General features: G+C 49.3%; 1 long non-coding RNA gene across 6 annotated transcripts; it reads left to right on the top strand.

Annotated features, from left to right (window-relative positions):
• The first annotated feature begins 1,422 nt into the window (after positions 1–1,422).
• LOC105234607 lies at positions 1,423–11,322 on the top strand. Of its 6 annotated transcripts, none has more exons than XR_004622490.1 (5): positions 1,423–1,759; positions 2,155–2,464; positions 5,615–6,454; positions 8,948–9,071; positions 9,652–11,322. It is a non-coding gene; the product is annotated as an uncharacterized LOC105234607 (long non-coding RNA). The 6 variants fall into 6 exon arrangements; XR_004622492.1 differs by lacking the exon at positions 9,652–11,322 and adding an exon at positions 9,171–9,230 and having other exon boundaries at positions 2,370–2,464; XR_004622491.1 differs by lacking the exon at positions 9,652–11,322 and adding an exon at positions 9,171–9,230 and having other exon boundaries at positions 2,321–2,464.
• The last annotated feature ends 7,232 nt before the right edge of the window (positions 11,323–18,554 follow it).

Raw genomic sequence — 18,554 nt, 5'->3', positions numbered from 1 at the left:
CCTACTGAATGGGAGAAGATGTTTGTAGACATCCAATAAAGGGTTAGGATCCAAAATATATAAAAAAACTTCTACAATTCAGGGCGCCTGGCTAGCTCAGTTGTAGAGCATGCAACTCTTAGTCTCAGAGTTGTGAGTTCGAGCCCCATGTTGGGCATACAGCCTATTCAAAAAAACCAAACAACCCAATTAAAACATGGCAGCAGACGTGAACAGACGTTTCTCCAAAGACAGATGGCCAATAGACATGGAAAGATGCTCACCACTCATCAGAGAAATGCAAATCAAAACGACAATGAAGTGTCACCTCACACCTGTCAGAATGGCTAAAATCAACACAAGAAACAAGTGTCGAGGATCTGGAGAAATAGGAACCCTTGTGCACTGGGAGTGGTAATGCAAACTGGTGCAGCCACTCTGGAAAACGGTATGGAGTTTCCTCAAAATAAAATACAACTACCCTACCATCCAGTAATCACACTATTGGGTATTTGCTTAAAGAGTATGAAAATACTGGGGCGCCTGGGTGGCTTATTTGGTTAAGCGTCCGCCTTTGGCTCAGGTCACGATCTCAGAATCCTGGGATGAAGCCTCTCATTGGGCTCCCTGCTTGGCTGGAGGTCTGCTTCTCCCTCTCCCTCTCCTCCTGCCGATAGTTCTCTCTCTCTCTCTCTCTCTCAAATGGGCAAATCTTAAAAAAAAGAAAAAAAATACTAATTCAAAGGGATACATGCATCCCTGTGTTTATCGTAGCATTATTTACAATAGCAGCCCAAGTGCCCACTGATAGATGAATGCATAAAGAAGTGTGTGTATGCACACATATATACACTGAAATATTATTCTGCCATAAAAGAGAATGAAATCTTGCCATTTGTAACAACATGGATGGATAGAGCTAGACAGTGTAATGCTAAGTGAAATAAGCCAGAGAAAGACAAATACCATATGATTTCACTCACGTGGAATTTAAGAAACAACGAACAAAGAAAAAGACGAACCAAAAAACTGACTCTTAAATACAGAGAACAAACTTGCGGTTACCAGAAGGGAGGTGGGTGGGGGGGATGGGTGAAATAGGTGATGAGGATTAAGATTACATTTATCTTGAGCCAATAGCAGTATATGTATTCGCTGAATCACTATATTGTGCACCTGAAACAAATATAACATTGTTAATTATGTTAATCACACCAGCATTAAAATAAATAGAAATAAAATAAAGGCTGGGTCTGAAGTAGAGTCCCATATTTTCTGACTTCCGCGGTTAACGCGGCTATGAATCTGTGTTCTTTGTTACCTTCTGAGGGCTCCCAAACCAGGATCCACCTGCCACTGGACAGGAGCACCGCGCCCTCGACGGCCGGCGAGGGGGCGGGTCCGGGGGGCTGGGCCTAGCTACAGCTTCCGGCGGAAGAGCCGGGGAGCAAGATGGCTGCCACCTAGCCCGTGCTGTTCGTTGTTGAGCCAGCGTGGGGGCTCCATTGAGGCGAACCGGTCGGGTCTCTTGTGGTTCTGCTCCTCCAGCCTGTGAGCAGCGCCCGCGACCTAAGGGCTTTGCTGGGCCTAGCGCTGCCCAGAACCCGTTCCCCTCTGACCGTGGTCTCGGAGAGTTGGTGAGATGTGTTACTGTGACCTCGGACAGCATTCCAGACTCTCATGCCCATTCATTCCGTAAACTCCGCAGTCCTGGCCCCTTAGAGGAAGGAGTTCACAGAATAGCTGGGGAATTATGGAAACATCCTTACCGCAGGAGCTGGTGAGCACCGTGATGCGAGCGTATGATGGACAGTGTTGATGAGAGGGTCGGGCTGAGGGTTTCAGGGAATGAGCACTCCATCTGGATAGGGGAGGGCGAACTTCCTCGAGGCACAGTGGCCAGGGCTGGGTTTGAAAGATCTGGAGTAAGGCTGTTGCCTGAATGGAGAGCAGCAAGAGCCTGGAGGGATGAAGTAGTCTAACGTCTGGGGGCAAATGGTTTGCGTTGAGGGAGCAAGGGAGAAAGAAGGATAGTAGGTGAGCAGGGCTCAGGTTAGGGGGGTCTTACATGCCGTGCTAAGGAATTTGGACTCTGTCCGTTGGGCATTAATGAGATTTTGGAGAATATTAGGATAGTGATGTGATTCGATTTGCATTCTGTTGGATTCATTCTAGTGACTTATAGAAGAGAGTCAAACTGGAAGCAATGAAGGTATCACGGTAACCAGAGGCTAGATGTAGGTCTGAAACGGAATGGGGGAGGAGAGTACCTCACAGGTCATTTTGTATACCTGAAAGACGAGGGACTCCTCCTTCCCCTCCCTGCTGCTGTCTTGCTAAGTGTGGCACCAGCTTGTACCAAGAGTGCGGAGAGCATTGCTACGTTGCAGGGGGGCTGGCAGAGGAGGTGGACGACAAAGTTCTTCATGCTGCTTTTGTTCCTTTTGGAGACGTCACAGATACTTAGTTTCTTCTGGTGAAACAGGTGAGAACTTTCAGTGTCTCATTTTCAGATTCCTGTGTCAGGAAAAGCGTTTCGAAAAAATTTTAAGTCATGTGCATTCTGTGGATGGTTGGTATGTGACGAAATTCAGGAGGAGGGTGTCTCTGAGTCAACATGAATGTGATCTTGGCGATGGAAGAGGAACGTTCTGAGGACAACAGGGCCAGGACGGTTGTGTGGCTATGGGCTGAAATTCAGAGACTGACAGTTTGTTGGATGTGAGGAAAGGCTTTCTCCACTTTGGAGCCATTTGGGGCCTTTGATTTCTGATCATTTAATATACAGACTGTAAAGTAGGATTCAGTAGGCAGATATTTTGAGAAAAATCTTGAAAGGTCTGGGTGTTGTTTCACACCACCTGCTGGGTCGCTATACCCCACCACGCCTGCTGCCAGATCTCCCTCTTGGTAGCTATGCTTTTAAATAGCAGAGGGCAGCAGGGAAGCTCAGCTGCAACAGTGGGGGCCTTGGCCTCTGCTCACCCTGGGGAGTTTCCCTTAAAATGGTATCACAGTTAAGGTGGGCGTTTCTATTTGATCCGTGGTTGTTATTCTCTAAGATCGTTTTAGACCGAGCTGTGCCACTAACTCTGGGTGTGATGCTTAAACTGAGCCGCCAGTTCTTTGTTTCTTAAATAAAACGTAAGACTGGCTTTGTGGGGGGGCTGTACCATCCCTGAATTCTACAAATTAGTGACTCCTGTTGCTCTTGCTGTCGGCCAGCTAACATAATGTTTTCCTGAGGACAAGCACTAGGCTCCCTTCACTAGTAGTCACCCAACTCAGTAGTGAGGTCAGCGCTCTCTGTGCTCACTTGGTGCTCAGTTGGAGTAATTGATAACTTCGTCTGTCTTATAGACAAAAGCTATTAAAATGCTTGGAAAGTAACTTAAGGCTTATATTCTGTAATGGTAGAATTGGATACTACAAAGTTTAAAAATTCACTTCACTCTTTAGCTAAAACAAAATGATTTTAATATTTCTGGAAGCATCTAAAGATTACATTTTTTAAAAAAGATTTTATTTATGGGGCGCCTGGGTGGCTCAGTCGATTAAGTGTCTGCTTTGAGTTCGGGTCATGATCTCAGGGTCCTGGGATCATGCCCCGCATGGGGCACACATCCTTACATCACCAGCCATAACAAGCAGTTCATACATGGTCTTTGTTAAATGCGTATAATCTAGGTAGGTAGGAAGGGCAAATGTGTCTTTTTCCTGTGCTTGTGCTACTGAGCTTTTATCTGAGTGCTAACCACAGGAAGAGTGGGACTGCGAGCATGAACTCGTATTAGCAGATGCTCAGCGGCAGCCGACAGCCTGGTCTGGCTGAGACTCTGCTTTTTACTAAAGCCGTTATGGGGACGCTGCTTTACGGTACCTGGGACCCTCAGACCCCTATGTGTTTCCAGTTTCCGCAGTTTCAAAGTTATCTAGGAAGCAAAAGTTGTCATTATTTGAAAGTATTCACAGTGAACTGGCTACTTAGAAAATGAATTCTCATTCAGAAATCCTTTCCGTTGAACATCTGCATAAATGCCAACCATCTTTGTTGGCTTGTCTCTCCCCATCTACGTTAGGGGTCAGCAAACTCGGGACGACAGGCCACATCCAGCCTGCAGCCTGTTTTTGTATGGCCTATGAGCTCAATCGTTTTTTTATATGTTTAATGGGTTGTGGGGGGAATAAAAGAATATGCAGCAGAGTCTGTGAATGACCCACAAAAATATTTACTGTCTAGCTCTTGACGGAAAGTTTGCTGGCCTCCAGTCTAGGGCAACGTACCGCAAATAGAGTGTGAATGGATTGCAAGGTAAAACTGCGGCTTGCTCAGGGGCAGGGTTCCATGGAGGGTGTGAAAGCGGTCATGGAAAACTGCTGTGGTCGGCTCCGGTCAACAGAGCGGAGACTTTTGAGCCCTTGAAAAGTGGCTCTCTCCTAAAGTTAAACCAGAGAAAACCTGCAAGGATTGTGATAGGCCGAGTGCTTCAAGAGAAAATGATTTAAATTCCTACTGCTGTAACACATTACCTCCAATTTGGTGGCTTTAAAAACACCACAAATGGGGGCGCCTGGGTGGCTCAGTCGGTTAAGCATCTGCCTTTGGCTCGGGTTATGATCTCAGGGTCCTGGGATCTCGGGCTCCCTGCTCTGTAGGGAGGCTGCTTCTCCCTCTGCCTCCGCCTCATGCCTTGGTTTCTGGTCCCTTCTGCCTTCAAGACAGCAGTGGCCAGGTGGGTCGTTTCTCACACTGCATCACTCTGAAACTAACTCTCCTGTCTTCCTCTGCATAGAGGACCCTTGTGATTACACTGGGTGCATCTGAATAATCCAGGATGATATCCTTATTTTAAGGTCAGCAGACTGGCGACCTTACGACCTTACTTCCTTCTTGCCGTTTAACTCTGCATATTCGAAGGTTTTGGGGAATGGGATGTGGACATCTTTGAGGGCACCATTATTTTGCCTACAACAAAACTCTTTTATGTTTCTACCCTGCCTTTTTTTATGATCAGTCTTTTATTTTTCTTATCAATCTTTATGACTATGAAATAAGGATATTTCATGCTATTCAATTTTTTCTTAATTGCTAGAAGTAAAATTTGTACTTGATTCATCTGTTTCTAAGAACGAGAGCATAGCTATAATTATAACCTAGCTCTTACTAAATTAAGTAATCTTTTTTCAGATTTTTTTTTTAGTTTTCATGAAAAGATCCAAAACAAACCTTTTTAAAAGATCTATTTACCCTTTCCTAGTATCAGTTATTCTTGGATAATAAAATATTCCTATATGTTGTTCCATGTTCTCTGTTACTGTTTCATCAAACATGTCCCCCAGTCGCCAGCAATACTGTTTCTCTCCCATTTAGTGCTGATCTTGATTTTTTAAAAAGATTTTATTTATTTATTTGAGAGAGAGAGCGAGGGAGAGCATGAGTGGGGGGGAAGGGAGAAGGAGAAGCAGACTCCCCGCTGAGCAGGGACCCTAATGTGGGGCTCGTTCCCGGGACCCCAAGATCATGACCTCAGCCAAAGGCAGACACTGAACTAACTTGAGCCACCCAGGTGCCCTGATCTTGATTTTTTAAAGTGGCCTCACTACATGGTAACCGCATTTACCCTTATAATTTCAGAATTCTGAGCTCAGATCCGAAGATCATGCCAGCGCAGAACTTCCTGTTGGTGTTGACAGAAAAGAAGTGTGTGGTGGCTTAGGGAGTTCGTGGTTAGCTGTGTGCTTAGCTTGCCATTGGGGGCTGTGGGCTCCCAGCATAGACTTCTTGGAAGCAAATGGAATCTTTTTTTTTTTAAACCTAAACAAGGTTGAAGCAGCTGAGTTGTATTGCAGTTGTTTTCAGAGTGAATTGAATTCTTCGGACAGACCATTTGTGTCCATTTAGCCAACCTGGTGAGAATTAAGGAAGGCTCATCTTTGGCCTCTGCTGCTTTTTATCCTGGCCTCACTTCCTGGGCGGCGGCGTAGAGAGCTGTACGGTAGAGGAGAGAACGCGGTGCCTCTGTGGGAACAGAGTGGGGATTCTCTGCGAAGCTAGAGCCACTGTCTCCGTGAAAGTCTTGCTCTGGGATGTGGACACAGACTGCGCCCTTCCAGCCTTGACAGTGGCTGGGCCTTCCCTGTTGGCTCGGCTCAGTCCTCCTCTGTCTCATCTGCCCCTGCCTCTGTGGAGAGCGGAACCTGAAGGCCTGACATTTCCAGTGACAGCTTCCCTGTCCTAAGAGGTAACTTCTGCCAGTGAGAGCCCCACGGGGCATCCGCTCTGCTGACAAGGCAGCGAAGAACTGGGCACAGCTAGGGAGCAGTTGGCCGACAGCTTGAATGTCTTAGCACGTGTTCCATTATTTTCCTTTCGGCGTGGGCAGATGATGACTGGCTGAAGAAGTTTTCTGGGAAGACTCTTGAAGAGAATAAGGAGGAATAAGGGTCGGAGCCCCCCAAAGTGGAAACCCAGGAGGTGAGATCGAAGGCTTGCGCTTCCCCGGGCAGGGCTGGCACTTTCCACCCAGGGTGCGTCTGCTGTGGGCGGCGCTGGGTGAATTGAACGGAGAAGCTTGGCTTTCTTGTCCTCGTGGGACTCTAGGAGAGAAGTGTCCTGTGCGTGCTTGAACTGGGTGGGGGTCTGAGATGAGAAAGGACAGTGAGGACGCCCCCTCCCAGCATCCGCCATCCTCCTGACCTTTCCCGTGCCCTCACTGAAGACCTTGGCCCCAGGCTCTCGGTCTTCCTATTCCTGGCCTGATTCCAGAGAGGTCCCAGCCCCTCAGAATGTACCCAGGTGCCAGGCACTTCCTGCCTCAGCACTTTCTCCTGCTTCTCAATGCCCCATCGTGACCGTTGCTTCTGGGAATAACCGAGCTCCCCCTCCTTTGTCCACCCTTGGAGCCGCGGTGTTTCTCCGAGTTCCTCCCTTAGCCCTCGGCTCCTCTCGGCATGCTGTCCTTGCAGTTTCGGCCACTGTGGCCCGTGTCTGAGCTTATCACAGCCACTCGGCCTTCTGCTGATTTCCTGATCTCTAGGGCTAGCCTTGACCTCGCTCGTGAGTTCCACGGGTTTCCGCCTGCCTGTCTCCCAGTCACCATAAATCAACAAAGCATATCCCAAGTGCATTTCCTTTCTCCTGGTCACCATAAATCAACACAGTATGTCTGAAGTGGATTTCCTCTCTCCTGCTCTGCTCATCCCGAGTACCCGATCGGAGTGGATTTTGGTGTCTCCCACAGTCACCCAAACCAGGGACTTCCGTGTCCTCGCCGGCTGCTCATCACAGTTCACGCCTGCTGTGTTGCCATGTCCTGCTCCTGTTCTCTTTACGTCCGCCTGCATCTCCTCTCCTGTTTGCTGCTGCCGCAGTGGCTTGCCTTAGCCTCTGTCCTCTCTCCTGCGCATAGTGACGGCAGCTCGCTAGCCGGTCTCCCTGCCCCGGGCCTGCTTGCTCCTGTCCTGAGCAGCCAGAGGCAGCTTTCTCAGGCCCAGAGCTGACCATGTGGCGTTCCTCAAGCAGTCAGAGGGCTCCTCACCTGTAGGAGTGAGGCTGGGCTCCGGGCACGCTCACCTCTCACACTGTATACCCGTTTGGCATTCTAGGATAGTGTGTGTAGGTGCTTATAAATCTCTGTTTTCGCTATCCCCAGTTCCTTGGCCTGAAAGTTCCCTCTCCAGCCGACTTTCTCTCACTCACTCCTACTCACCTGTCATCGCTGAGCTCAGTTGCTACCTTCTCCAGCAAACTTCTCTGCCTCCCCCAGTGGGGTGAGGTAAGGTTCCTTCTGGGCTTCCATGGCCCCTGGGCTCCTGCGGCTTCCTCAGTCCTGGCACTTACGGCATTATTTTGACATTATTTATTTAACAGATGTTTAAATGTTGCTTACTCTATACCAGGCACTGTTCCAAGTGCTTTACAAATATTGAACCCTAACGGTAATCCTCTGAGATAAGCACTAATCCTGTCTCCAGCTCGAGGTGACAAAAGTGAGCGCAGGGAGATCGGCAGCTTGTCCCACAGCACGCAGCTCCGAAGTGCGGGAGCGGGATCGGAACCAGGGCTGCGCCGCTGCGGGCTCTGCTCGCCTCCCGCGTTCGCGGCCGTCGCTCCCCCGCTGGGTTGCAGGGCCTCCCGGGCCTTACGTAACAGCTCCAGAACCGGGCCTGCAGGCCCAGTGTGTACATGCTGACCTCAGAGGTAATGGTTTTCTCTAGCCGACCAGCGGTGGGGTTTGTACCGAACGTTGTACTTGTCAGCCAGTCGTCCCGGGGCACTTGGAGCACAAAGCCAGGCCCGACCTCGTCGTTGTCTTCCCAGCGCTCGCTGCTTCCGCGGCAGCCTGGCTGTGAATCTGTAGGGCGCAGCACAGAGGGACGTTATGGGTCCCTGTAACGGGAGTAAGGTGGTGGGCTCGAACTGGGGTTGTGTGTTTTTAATTTTGTTCTGTTTTTTTAAAGATTTTATTTGACAGAGTATAAGCAGGGGGAGCAGCAGAGGGAGCCGTAGAGGGAGCGGGAGAAGCAGGCTCCCTAGTGAGCAGGGAGCCCCATGCAGGGGCCCCAGGCCCCTGGGATCATGACCTGAGCCAAAGGCAGACACTTAACTGACTGAGCCACCCAGGCGTCCCTGAACTGGGATTTGTGGGTGTGGAGAGCCGCGCACTGCGGGCAGGGAGGTGTGGGTCTGTGACCGCAGGCCAGGGTGCAGCGAGCTGGCGCGTCTGAGGGTGAGTGGGACGAGGTCCTGAGCCTGCGGGGCGGGGCTGAGGTAGCCGGTGCTCGGGGGTCCCGTCCCTGGGGGTCCGGCTGGCCCCTGCGTTCTGCCGCCCCTTCCGTGGCCCAGGGCCTTCCCGGGCGGCCCCTCGCTGCAGCTCCTGCACTTGGGCTCCCGGTGTGTGTGCAGAGTACGCGCGCTCTGCTTGGGGAGCCGGAGTGCTCGCCGACCTCACGATCTCCCCGCGCGCAGGGCGAGCCCGTGGCAAAGAAGGCCCGGTCCAACCCTCAGGTGTACATGGACATCAAGATCGGCAACAAGCCGGCCGGCCGCATCCAGATGCTGCTGCATGCCGACGTTGTTGCCATGACAGCAGGTGAGCGGGACACCGGGCGGGACGCTGGGGGCTGAGCAGGCTGGGAGGAAGTTGCCTGGAGTCCTGAGACTGCAACACTTTTTTTTTTTTTTTTNTTAGATTTTATTTATTTATTCGACAGAGATAGAGACAGCCAGCGAGAGAGGGAACACAAGCAGGGGGAGTGGGAGAGGAAGAAGCAGGCTCACAGCAGAGGAGCCTGATGTGGGGCTCGATCCCATAACGCCGGGATCACGCCCTGAGCCGAAGGCAGACGCTTAACCGCTGTGCCACCCAGGCGCCCCGAGACTTCAACACTTTTTATCGGAGCCCTTCTGACGCGTCCGGGACCCCAGCATCTCGTCACGTGAGCCCGAGCAGGCATTTTTTGAAGTTCTGTAATGGCTTAGGGACTATTAGAAAGAGTAGGCAGTTGGAAGTCATAAATTATATTTTTTTTGTAGTTTTGATGTATTTGCAAACTTAGATTTATGGAATAAGAATTCTGTAAGAACAGTACGAGGAACTCTTATGTATCCTTTATCCACTCATTAATTTACTTTTTGTCCCCTACGCTTTTCCATTTAATTTATACACACAGATACATCCCCCCCCCCACTGTGCCAGTAGAGAGGAGGTTGACGTCATGCCTCTGGACCCCCACATAGCTGAGTGTCTATTTCCTAAGAACAAGAACGTTCCCTTGTGAGATCACGGCGCGACCCTCAGAAGCAGGAACTGGAGCGTCCGTGCGCTGTTTACTCGTCTTCAGGCTGCGTTCAGATTTCCTCACCTTCCCCGGGATGGTCCTTTCCAGTAACCATAGCGGTTGTCCTTCCCTGGCAGGGACTCATGCTGCACGACAGGGTCGCGTCTCTTTGGTCTCCCTCTGTTCGGAGCAGGGTCTTTGTTTCTCAGTGTCTTCCTTGATCTCCGTGACTCTGAGGATCGCAGGCCCGTTTTTACGATGGTTTCTGAGTTTGCCTGGCGCTTGTCGGCGTGACGCGGCGGGAGCGCCTCACAGGGGCGTCTTGGAGGATGTGCGTCATGACGTCACTTCTTTGGCCACTTGCTCAAGGAGACGGCTGCCAGCTTTCTCCACTGGAAAGGGGCTATTTGTATGGCGATACATTAAAAGCTAACATTTTTTTCTCCTTTCGGCCTCCAGCGCATCTGAGGTGACTGCTATCACAGGTGTTGTGGGTTTCCTATTTTCCTAAATATTCTTAATGACAGTTTTTACCCATAATCCTTTTTTTTGTTTAAATCTAGCCTTTTAAAAAATGTTTAGTGAAGTCATCATTGCACGTAGTTTAGAGAAAATTTTCCTGTAAAATTTGTTAGACCGTGATGTTCTCCCCCCACATCGTCATCTTTCTGCCCGCCAAAGGCAACCTTCATTTTTTCAAGGGTTAATTTTGGCTTCTATTGCTCTGTCTCTGAAACACATACTCAAGTTACTGCTACTTGATTTTTTTTTTTCTTTTTCAGTTTTTGGCTGTTTTAGGTCAGACTTTTTGGGAAACAGACTCCTGGAGGATTGCATGCAGAAAGCTTATCAGGGAGGGATCTCAGGGACAACTGCAAGGCCGTGGGAGCAGATTGGGGAGAGAGCGAAACAGCCACCGTGCAGTCACACCAGGGCTTAGCTCGTCCCAGGGGGCCCTGGAGCTTCGATAGCCCTTCTGACTGGTTCTGAGTTGAGGCTTGGAGGCCAGGCCTCTGAACCCCCCCCCCCACCGCAATCATGAATTCTGAATGATTCCCAGGAGGGGTGGGCAGCTCCATTCCGCTGAGGGCATTTCCTGGGACGGAACTTCTCTCGGGGCTGGTAGCTCTCGTGCTCCTGAGAGGTGAGAGAGTGAGCATGTTGGTCTTGAAGGAGATCTCAGTGGCTTCCCCAGGCGTCCCTTGCAGTCCACCTCGCCCACCACTTAGATTCTCCTTGGCCACTGTGCCTCAGTCTCCTGTGTCCTCCCGCCGACCTCTCAGGTGTGTCGGGACCCAGAGCTCAACCCTTGCTTTGCTTCTCTTCCCTCGCTCTTCCCTTCGTGGTTTCTTAACCTCTTAGCCCAGTGCCCGCCTCTTAGACCTGATTCTTTTCTAGGCAGAAATGAAGGTCCCAGCTCATAGATCCTTCCAACACACAGTTTTTTGTTCTGTTTTGTTTTTAAAGATTTTATTTATTTATTTGACAGAGAGAGACAGCCAGCGAGAGAAGGAACACAAGCAGGGGGAGTGGGAGAGGAAGAAGCAGGCTCTTAGCAGAGGAACCTGATGTGGGGCTCGATCCCAGAACACTGGGATCACGCCCTGAGCCGAAGGCAGACGCTTAACGGCTGCGCCACCCAGGCGCCCCAACACACAGTTTTTAAAAAATACTGTTATGTCATAATTATAATATGAAAGAAAATGAAAGGGAAGTGATTTACAATAAAATGGTGTGTATTTCAGTATGTAAATGCTTGGACACAGCTAAACACGTGAAATGTTTAAACGTGCATTTCTGCCTTGAGCCGCAGTGAGCAGTGTGGACCGACACAGGTGTATTTTGTTGGCAGGACCACAGTGACGTGATTTTTTGAAACAGTGAAAATCTCTCAGTAAAATTCTGAACAAAAGAAAAATTAAATGTTCCTTCAGGTTATGTGGTAGGTCTATTTCTGGAAAAATTCAATGCAAAAAATAAGTCATTGTTTTTGTTTTCGTTTTTTTAAGATTTATTTATTTTAGAGAGATGGGGGGCAGGGTATACGGAGAAGGAGAGAGAATTTTCTTTTTTTAAGATTTTATTTATTTATTTGACAGAGAGATACAGCGAGAGAGGGAACACAAGCAGGGGGAGTGGGAGAGGGAGAAGCAGGCTCCCCCGCCGAGCGGGATCCCAAGGAGACTTACGCAGACTTACTTACGCAGACTACCCGCTGAGTGCGGAGCCCAACGCCGGGCTCAGTCTCAGGACCCTGAGATCAGGACCTGAGCTGAAACCAGGAGTCAGCCGCTGAAGCAACTAAGCCACCCAGGAAACCCTATAAGTCTTTGGATTTATATGTAAACTGGAGTTAGGTTCTCACCTCAGATCATTATGAACGGATTTTTCTCTGCTACGTGCATGTTTCTCAGGGCACGTGAAAGTCTGAGAGGATTAAGAATAATGCTTCTTTAGGGCACCTGTGTGGCTCAGTCACTTAAGCGTCCAGCTCTTGATCTCAGCTCTGGTCTTGATCTCAGGGTCGTGAGTTCAAGCCCCATGTTGGGCTCTACGCTGGACAGGGAGCCTACTTAAAAAAATAAAGACAAGAAGAATTCTTCCTTACGTGGGCCGTTGGAGGATATCTGGATTCCTTGCTCCCTTCCCACTAATGCCAGTAGCACCCCCAGGAAAACTGACAACCAAAAACATACCTTGAAGTTTCCAAGTAGCCTCGAGGGGGCAGTCTTACCCTATTTAGAACCAGCGCGCTAGCCAGTCCCTTCCTGTCCCAGGGCTTCCAGTCCCATCTGTGAGTGAATCCTGCCCACTGTCCGCCCCCGTGTTGGTCTCTCCCTGTCGTCTTCCGTGGGACATCCCATGGGTGTCTCAGAGCTCACGGGCTCTCTTTCTCCCCCCCAGACCCCAGCTGCCTGCCCAGCCTAGGATCATCCTTGCCCCTGTCCTCTGTCACACACCCTGCAGACCCACATCTTCAAGCTGCTTTTTGGTCTACCTGTTCACCCTTCCTCCACTAGCACCAAGCCTCACGCGTGTCTCCGTTTCCACTCCTGCCTCTTCCCTTCCTGGTCTCATCCGCAAGGAAGTCAGAGAGCCAGCCTTTCCAAACATAAACCCAGTCATGTCCTTCCCCTGCTGAGAGCCTTCCTGTGGCCGCATCGTGCGTGTGGGATCCAGAGGGACCCCCCGGCCTGAGAACTGGCATCTCCCCAAGCTCCCCGAATGTGCCGCTCTGCCCGCTGTCCCCATGGCAGTCTTGCTGTTCATGTCACAGCAAACTCCCCCTCAGGGCCTTGGTCGTGTCACTCCTCTCCTGGAACATTCTTCCTTCGGCATCTACAGGGATCACCCCTCACTTCCTTCGGGTGCCATGCACCTTGTGTGAGAGGCCTGCCCTGACCTCTCTCTCTAGAATGGGCCTTCCTGTCCTCGCTTCTTTTTAGTCAGCTTTGTTTTTCCTCATATTTAACATTAGCCTCAGGCAGGACGCGGTCTTCCTTGATCACTACTGTATTCTAAACAGCGTACATGTCTGACTGTTGAAAGCTGAGGTTCACAGGGCTGATTTGTTACGTGTCAGGCATCTTGATCACCTCCAACGTCGAGAGTGGAACGGGACGTGGTCCCCATCCCAAGGGAGCCCGCTGTCCTGAGGCCCCGCCGTGGGAAGCGGGCTTTCTCGTTGGCACAGATGACCTTACAGCTCCTTGTACGCACTCCCCTCAGCCCTCGCCAGACCTGGGCGTTTTCAGCTCAGATGTTACGTCCTCCAGAAGCCTTCCACGGTATTGTCACATCTGTGTGCACGCACACGCACACTTTCAGGGGACTGTGTCTAGTGCTTCCGTTTGCTGAGCAGATGTCTATGTCACTAGGCTTTGCTGTTCTGTAGAGTGATTTTCTTTTTTTTTTTTTTAAACAGCTTTATTGGGATGCAATTCACGTACCATTCAGTTCACCTGTTTAAAGTGTACATGTCAGTGGTTTTTACTGTACTCATAGTCAGTCATTACCACAAATAATTTTAGAACATTTTTCTCCAAAAGGAAACCTCGCACCTTTTAGCATTCCCCTTCTTGTCCCGCAGCCCTAGGCAAACACTAATGTACTTTCTGTCTTCCTGGTTTTGCCTGTTCTAGACGTGGCATCCAAATAGAGTTACACAATATGTGGCCTTTTGTGGCTGGCTTCCACTTAGCATAGTATTTTCAAAAAAATTCGTCTATGATACAGCATGTATCAGTACTTGGTTCTTTTTAATTGGCAGTGAATATTCAGTGTATGGATATACCACAAATCGTTTATCTGTTCATAAGTTGATGGACATTTGTTTATACTTTTCAGGTATTATAAATAATGCTACTGTGAACATTTATGTATAAGTTTTTGTATGGACATATGTTTTCATTTCTCCTGGGTAGATACCTACACTTAGAATTGCTGAGGCATATGATAACCATTTTTTAATATTTGAGGAACTGCCAGGCTATTTTCCAAAGTGTGCCATTTTGTAGTCCCATCAGCAGCCTGTGAAGGTTTCAGTTTCTCTGTATATCCCCGCCATCCCTGGTTACTATCTCTTTTATATTCTCTTTATATTATCCTAGTGGTGTGAAGTGCTATCTCATTGTGGTTTTGTTTTTGTTTGTTTTGTTTTTTCAGAGAGAGGGAGAGAGCAGGGAGGGGCAGAGGGAGAGGGAGAGAGAGAGAACCCCAGGTAGGCTCCATGCCCAGCACGGAGCCTGATGCAGTGCTCGATCCCACGACCCCCAGATCATGGCCTGAGCCAAAATCAAGAGTTGGACACCCAACCGACGGAGCCACCCAGGTGCCCCACTCATTGTGGTTTTGATTTGCATTTCCCTGATGGCTAATGATTTTGAGTATCTTTTCATGCATTTATTGACCATTTGTATATCTTCTTTAGGAAAATGTCCATGCAGATCCTTTACTCATTTTTTAATTGGGTTATTTATCTCTTTATTGAATTGCAAGAGTTCTTTCAATATTCTAGGTATAGGTTTCTTATCAGATACATGATTTGCAAGTGTTTTCTGTCATTCTGTGGGTTGTCTTTTCACTTTCTTTATGGTGCTTTGAAGCACAAAAGGTTTTAATTCTGTTGAAGTCCAGTTTATCTATTTTTTCTTCCATCAGTGTATTTTTGACATCATAACTAAGAAGGTTTTGTCTAACCTAAGGTTATGAAGATTTACTCCTATATTTTAAGAGTTTTATGGCTTAGCTCTTACATTTAGGGCTTTGATCCATTTTGAGTTAATTTTTGTGTATAGTGTGAGAGAAGAGGTCGAATTTCCTTCTTTTGCACGTGGATATCCAGTTGTCCCAGCATCGTATGTTGAAAAGGCTGTTCTTTTCCTGTTTAAATGTTTTGGCATCCCTATTGAAAATCAATTGACTATACATGTAAGGGTTTTATTTCTGGACTTTCTATTCTGTTTCATTGATCTGTCCTCTGCCAGTTCCACACTGCCATGTATTCTGTGGCTCCGTAGTACATTTTGAATTTGACAAGCGTGAGTCCTCCACAATTTTGTTCTTTTTTCCAGGTTGTTTGGCTGTTCTAGATCTCTAGCATTTCCATATGAATTTTGGGAATAACGTCAATTTCTGCAAAAAAGCCGACTGGTATTTTGATAGAGACTGCATGGAATCAGTGCAGTTTGGGAAGTGTTACCATCGTAACAGTATCAAGTTTTCCAATCCATGGACATGAGTGTCTTTGTGTGTGTGTGTGGGGGGGGTGTGGATATAAATTAATATAATTTTTCTAGAGGGCAACTTTGTGATGCAAATCAAAAGCCATACAATTTTGCATATCTTTTGGAGCAGTGATTCCAAGTCTAGCTATTTATAATAGTATTTCTTAAGTTTATTATTTTTTAAATTTATTATTTATTTCTTATGTTAGTCACCATCATTAGTTTTTGATGTAGTGATCCATGATTCATTGTTTGCGTATAACACCCAGCGCTCCATGCAGTACGTGCCCTCCTTACTACCCACCACCGGGCTAGCCCATCCCCCCCTGAAACCCTCAGTTTGTTTCCTGGAGTCCATAGTCTCTCCTGCTTCATCACCCCCTCTGATTCCCCCCCTTCATTTTTGCCTTCTACTGGAGGAGATTATGCTAAGTGAAATAAGTCAAGCAGAGAAAGACAATTATCACATGGTTTCACTTATTTGTGGAACATAAGGAATAGCATGGAGGACATTAGGTGAACATGGGTGTCTCCATTTGTTTAGATCTTTAATTTCTTTCAGTAATATTTTATAGTTACCAGAGTATAAGTTTGTACTTCTGTTGAATTTATTCCTAAGTATTTTTTTCTTTTGGTGTTATTGTAAATGGAATTTTTAAAAAAGATTTTGTTTGTCAGAGAGCGAGACAGCACAAGCAGGGGGAACGGCAGAGGGAGAGGGAGAAGCAGGCTCCCCCTTGAGTAGGAAGCCCAATGCAGGGCTCCTACCAGGACCCTGGGATCATGACCCGAGCCACAGGCAGACGCTTAACTGACTGAGCCACCCAGGCGCCCCTGGAGTTGTTTTCTTGATGTCATTTTCAGATTGTACATTGCTAGAGTATAGAAATAAATTGATTTTTATATATTGATCTTATATTCTGCAACCTTGCTCAATTTATTAGTCCTAAGTTTTCTAGTGAATTCCTTAGGATTTTCTGTATACAAGATCATGTCATCTGCAAATTTCACTTCATTTTTTGCAATTTCCCCTGCCTAGAGGCTCTAATACAATATTGAATAGAAGCGGTAAGGGCAGGCAGCTTGGTCTTATTCCTGATCTTGGGAAAATATCGAGTCTTTCACCATGTGGGGTTTTTTGTAGGTGCTGTTCATCAGACTGAGGAAGTTCCCTTCTCTTCCTAGTTTGTTGAGTGTTTTTCATGAAAAGGTGTTGGGTTTTGTAAGATGCCTTTTCCGTGTCTATTGAGATGATTATGTGATTTTTGTACTTTATTCTGTTATGTGCTATATTTTATTGCTTTTTGGATGTTGAAGCAGCCTTGCGTTCCTGAGCTGGATCCAGTTACCTTCTGAGTGGCTGCACTGAGCTACACCAGGGCTGGGACCAGTGTCCCCAGGGCTTACCAGGAGCCTGGTTACAAAGCAGGCAATAAGTGTTTGTTGAATGAATGAAAGAACGGATAAACCCATCTAAAATGATTTAAACAACTCTGCTCACCATTTCACTGACTGTCAATTGCATGAAAGGCTAAGGCATCCACGTAGTATTATCGTCCTAGAGTCTGAGCTGCCTAGTTGAAGGGCTGTCAACAGTCCGCACAAACGTCCCTCTGGGGGCATCGCTTCTGATAAAATCCATCCTGGTTTCTGTACGGCTGCCCGCCCGGTCCCAGGTGTTTGCAGAGGTTGCAGCTGTGACGGACCAGAGTACCCCCCCTGCTGTCTGCCTCCCGCCCGGGCCGAGTGTCTGAGAGCGAGCCCTTGTCAGACCACCGCAGGGCCGCCTGGGTCAGAGCTGGGGCGGAAGTGCCTCCGTCCCCCTCTCTGCTGCTACCAGGCCGGTGAGTTGGCGGAGCCAGGCTCCGTTCATGCCCTCACACCTGGCATGAGTCTGATGGGCACCCGGTCCCTCATTCAGTCACTGACCGACGGTCAGAACTGTGGCACCGCAGAATGGCTAGAGTCCTCCTGCCAGGCACCGTGCTTGGTGCTGGGAGACCTGAGGAATCAGCCAGCAATGGTCCCCCTCACCTGCCGTACCCCAGACCGAGTGGAAATCGAAGTCTGGTGCCACAGTTTGTAGCGTTGCTGCTCTCACCCTACACGGGCGTTTGGCCAGCCAGGCCACCTCCCAGCATGTCCGTGCGCTCGGGCTGAGCACCAGAGGCCACCAGACACCAGAAACAATGTCCGGGGCTGCCACCCGCTCCCCTGCTGCCGGCCAAGGGCTCTTGATCCAAGATCGGCGCTCCGAAACCATCAGGCAGGGCTGGTTCTCATTTTGGGTTGAAGTTAGGTTGAGCCTGGAGGGGAGGGGAGAAGCTTGCTGGCCTGTGACGCCAGGACAGCTCCTGTGGAGGGGACAGCTAGCCCAATCTCTAGCATCGCAGGCCAGCTTTGGTCTCTGCCTTCAGGTGGGGCTTGTCACCCTTGGTTGGTCGGGATCGTGACCTGCAGTATTCCCAGCAGGGACCCTCGCTCCCTAACCCAGGCATCCCTCATTGCTGGTCAGTCGTGGCTGTCGGGACAGGTAGCGGTGAGGCCAGGAAGATGCCAGCCACTCAGGGCTGGTGTGACGTCTGGGAGAGAAGAGATGTATGCGACGTCCTCAGTAAGGCTGGCTCTAGGGAGGATGTTGGGGGGAGGGGGGGACAGGCTGGCCTAAAGCCCCAGGAGGGAGGACTGGTCACAACCCCGTGAAATGAGGGGAGGGGAGGTTGTTGCGGGGAGGGAAGGGCCCCTTACTGCGTGTCCCTGGTCGCCCTGGGAAGGCGGGACTAGCAGACCGGCCCGGAAGCTGGTGGACGAGGAACCAAAAGGTAGCAGTTGCTCTCTCTGTGCTGTTCGAGGGCTTGCCCGGAATTTATCACACGGGTACACCCATAACCCCCCTGCAGGTGGTGACCCGCGCCGCAGAGGTGAGATGCCAGGTCCCGAGAGTCCAGGCTGATGACCTGAGCACCCGGCTGCCTTCCTGGGGCTGGGCCAGGGCTCCCGAGAGCGGGGTCGTGGGGGCCTCACACCCGCCTCTGGGGAAGGAATGGTGACGGAACTGGGGCAGAGGTC

Source organism: Ailuropoda melanoleuca, chromosome 2, assembly GCF_002007445.2.
Source record: "Ailuropoda melanoleuca isolate Jingjing chromosome 2, ASM200744v2, whole genome shotgun sequence".
In the NCBI taxonomy this organism is placed as follows: domain Eukaryota; kingdom Metazoa; phylum Chordata; class Mammalia; order Carnivora; family Ursidae; genus Ailuropoda; species Ailuropoda melanoleuca.
The sequence above is the reverse complement of the archived record's forward strand: the minus strand, read 5'-3'. Positions and strand labels throughout refer to the sequence as shown.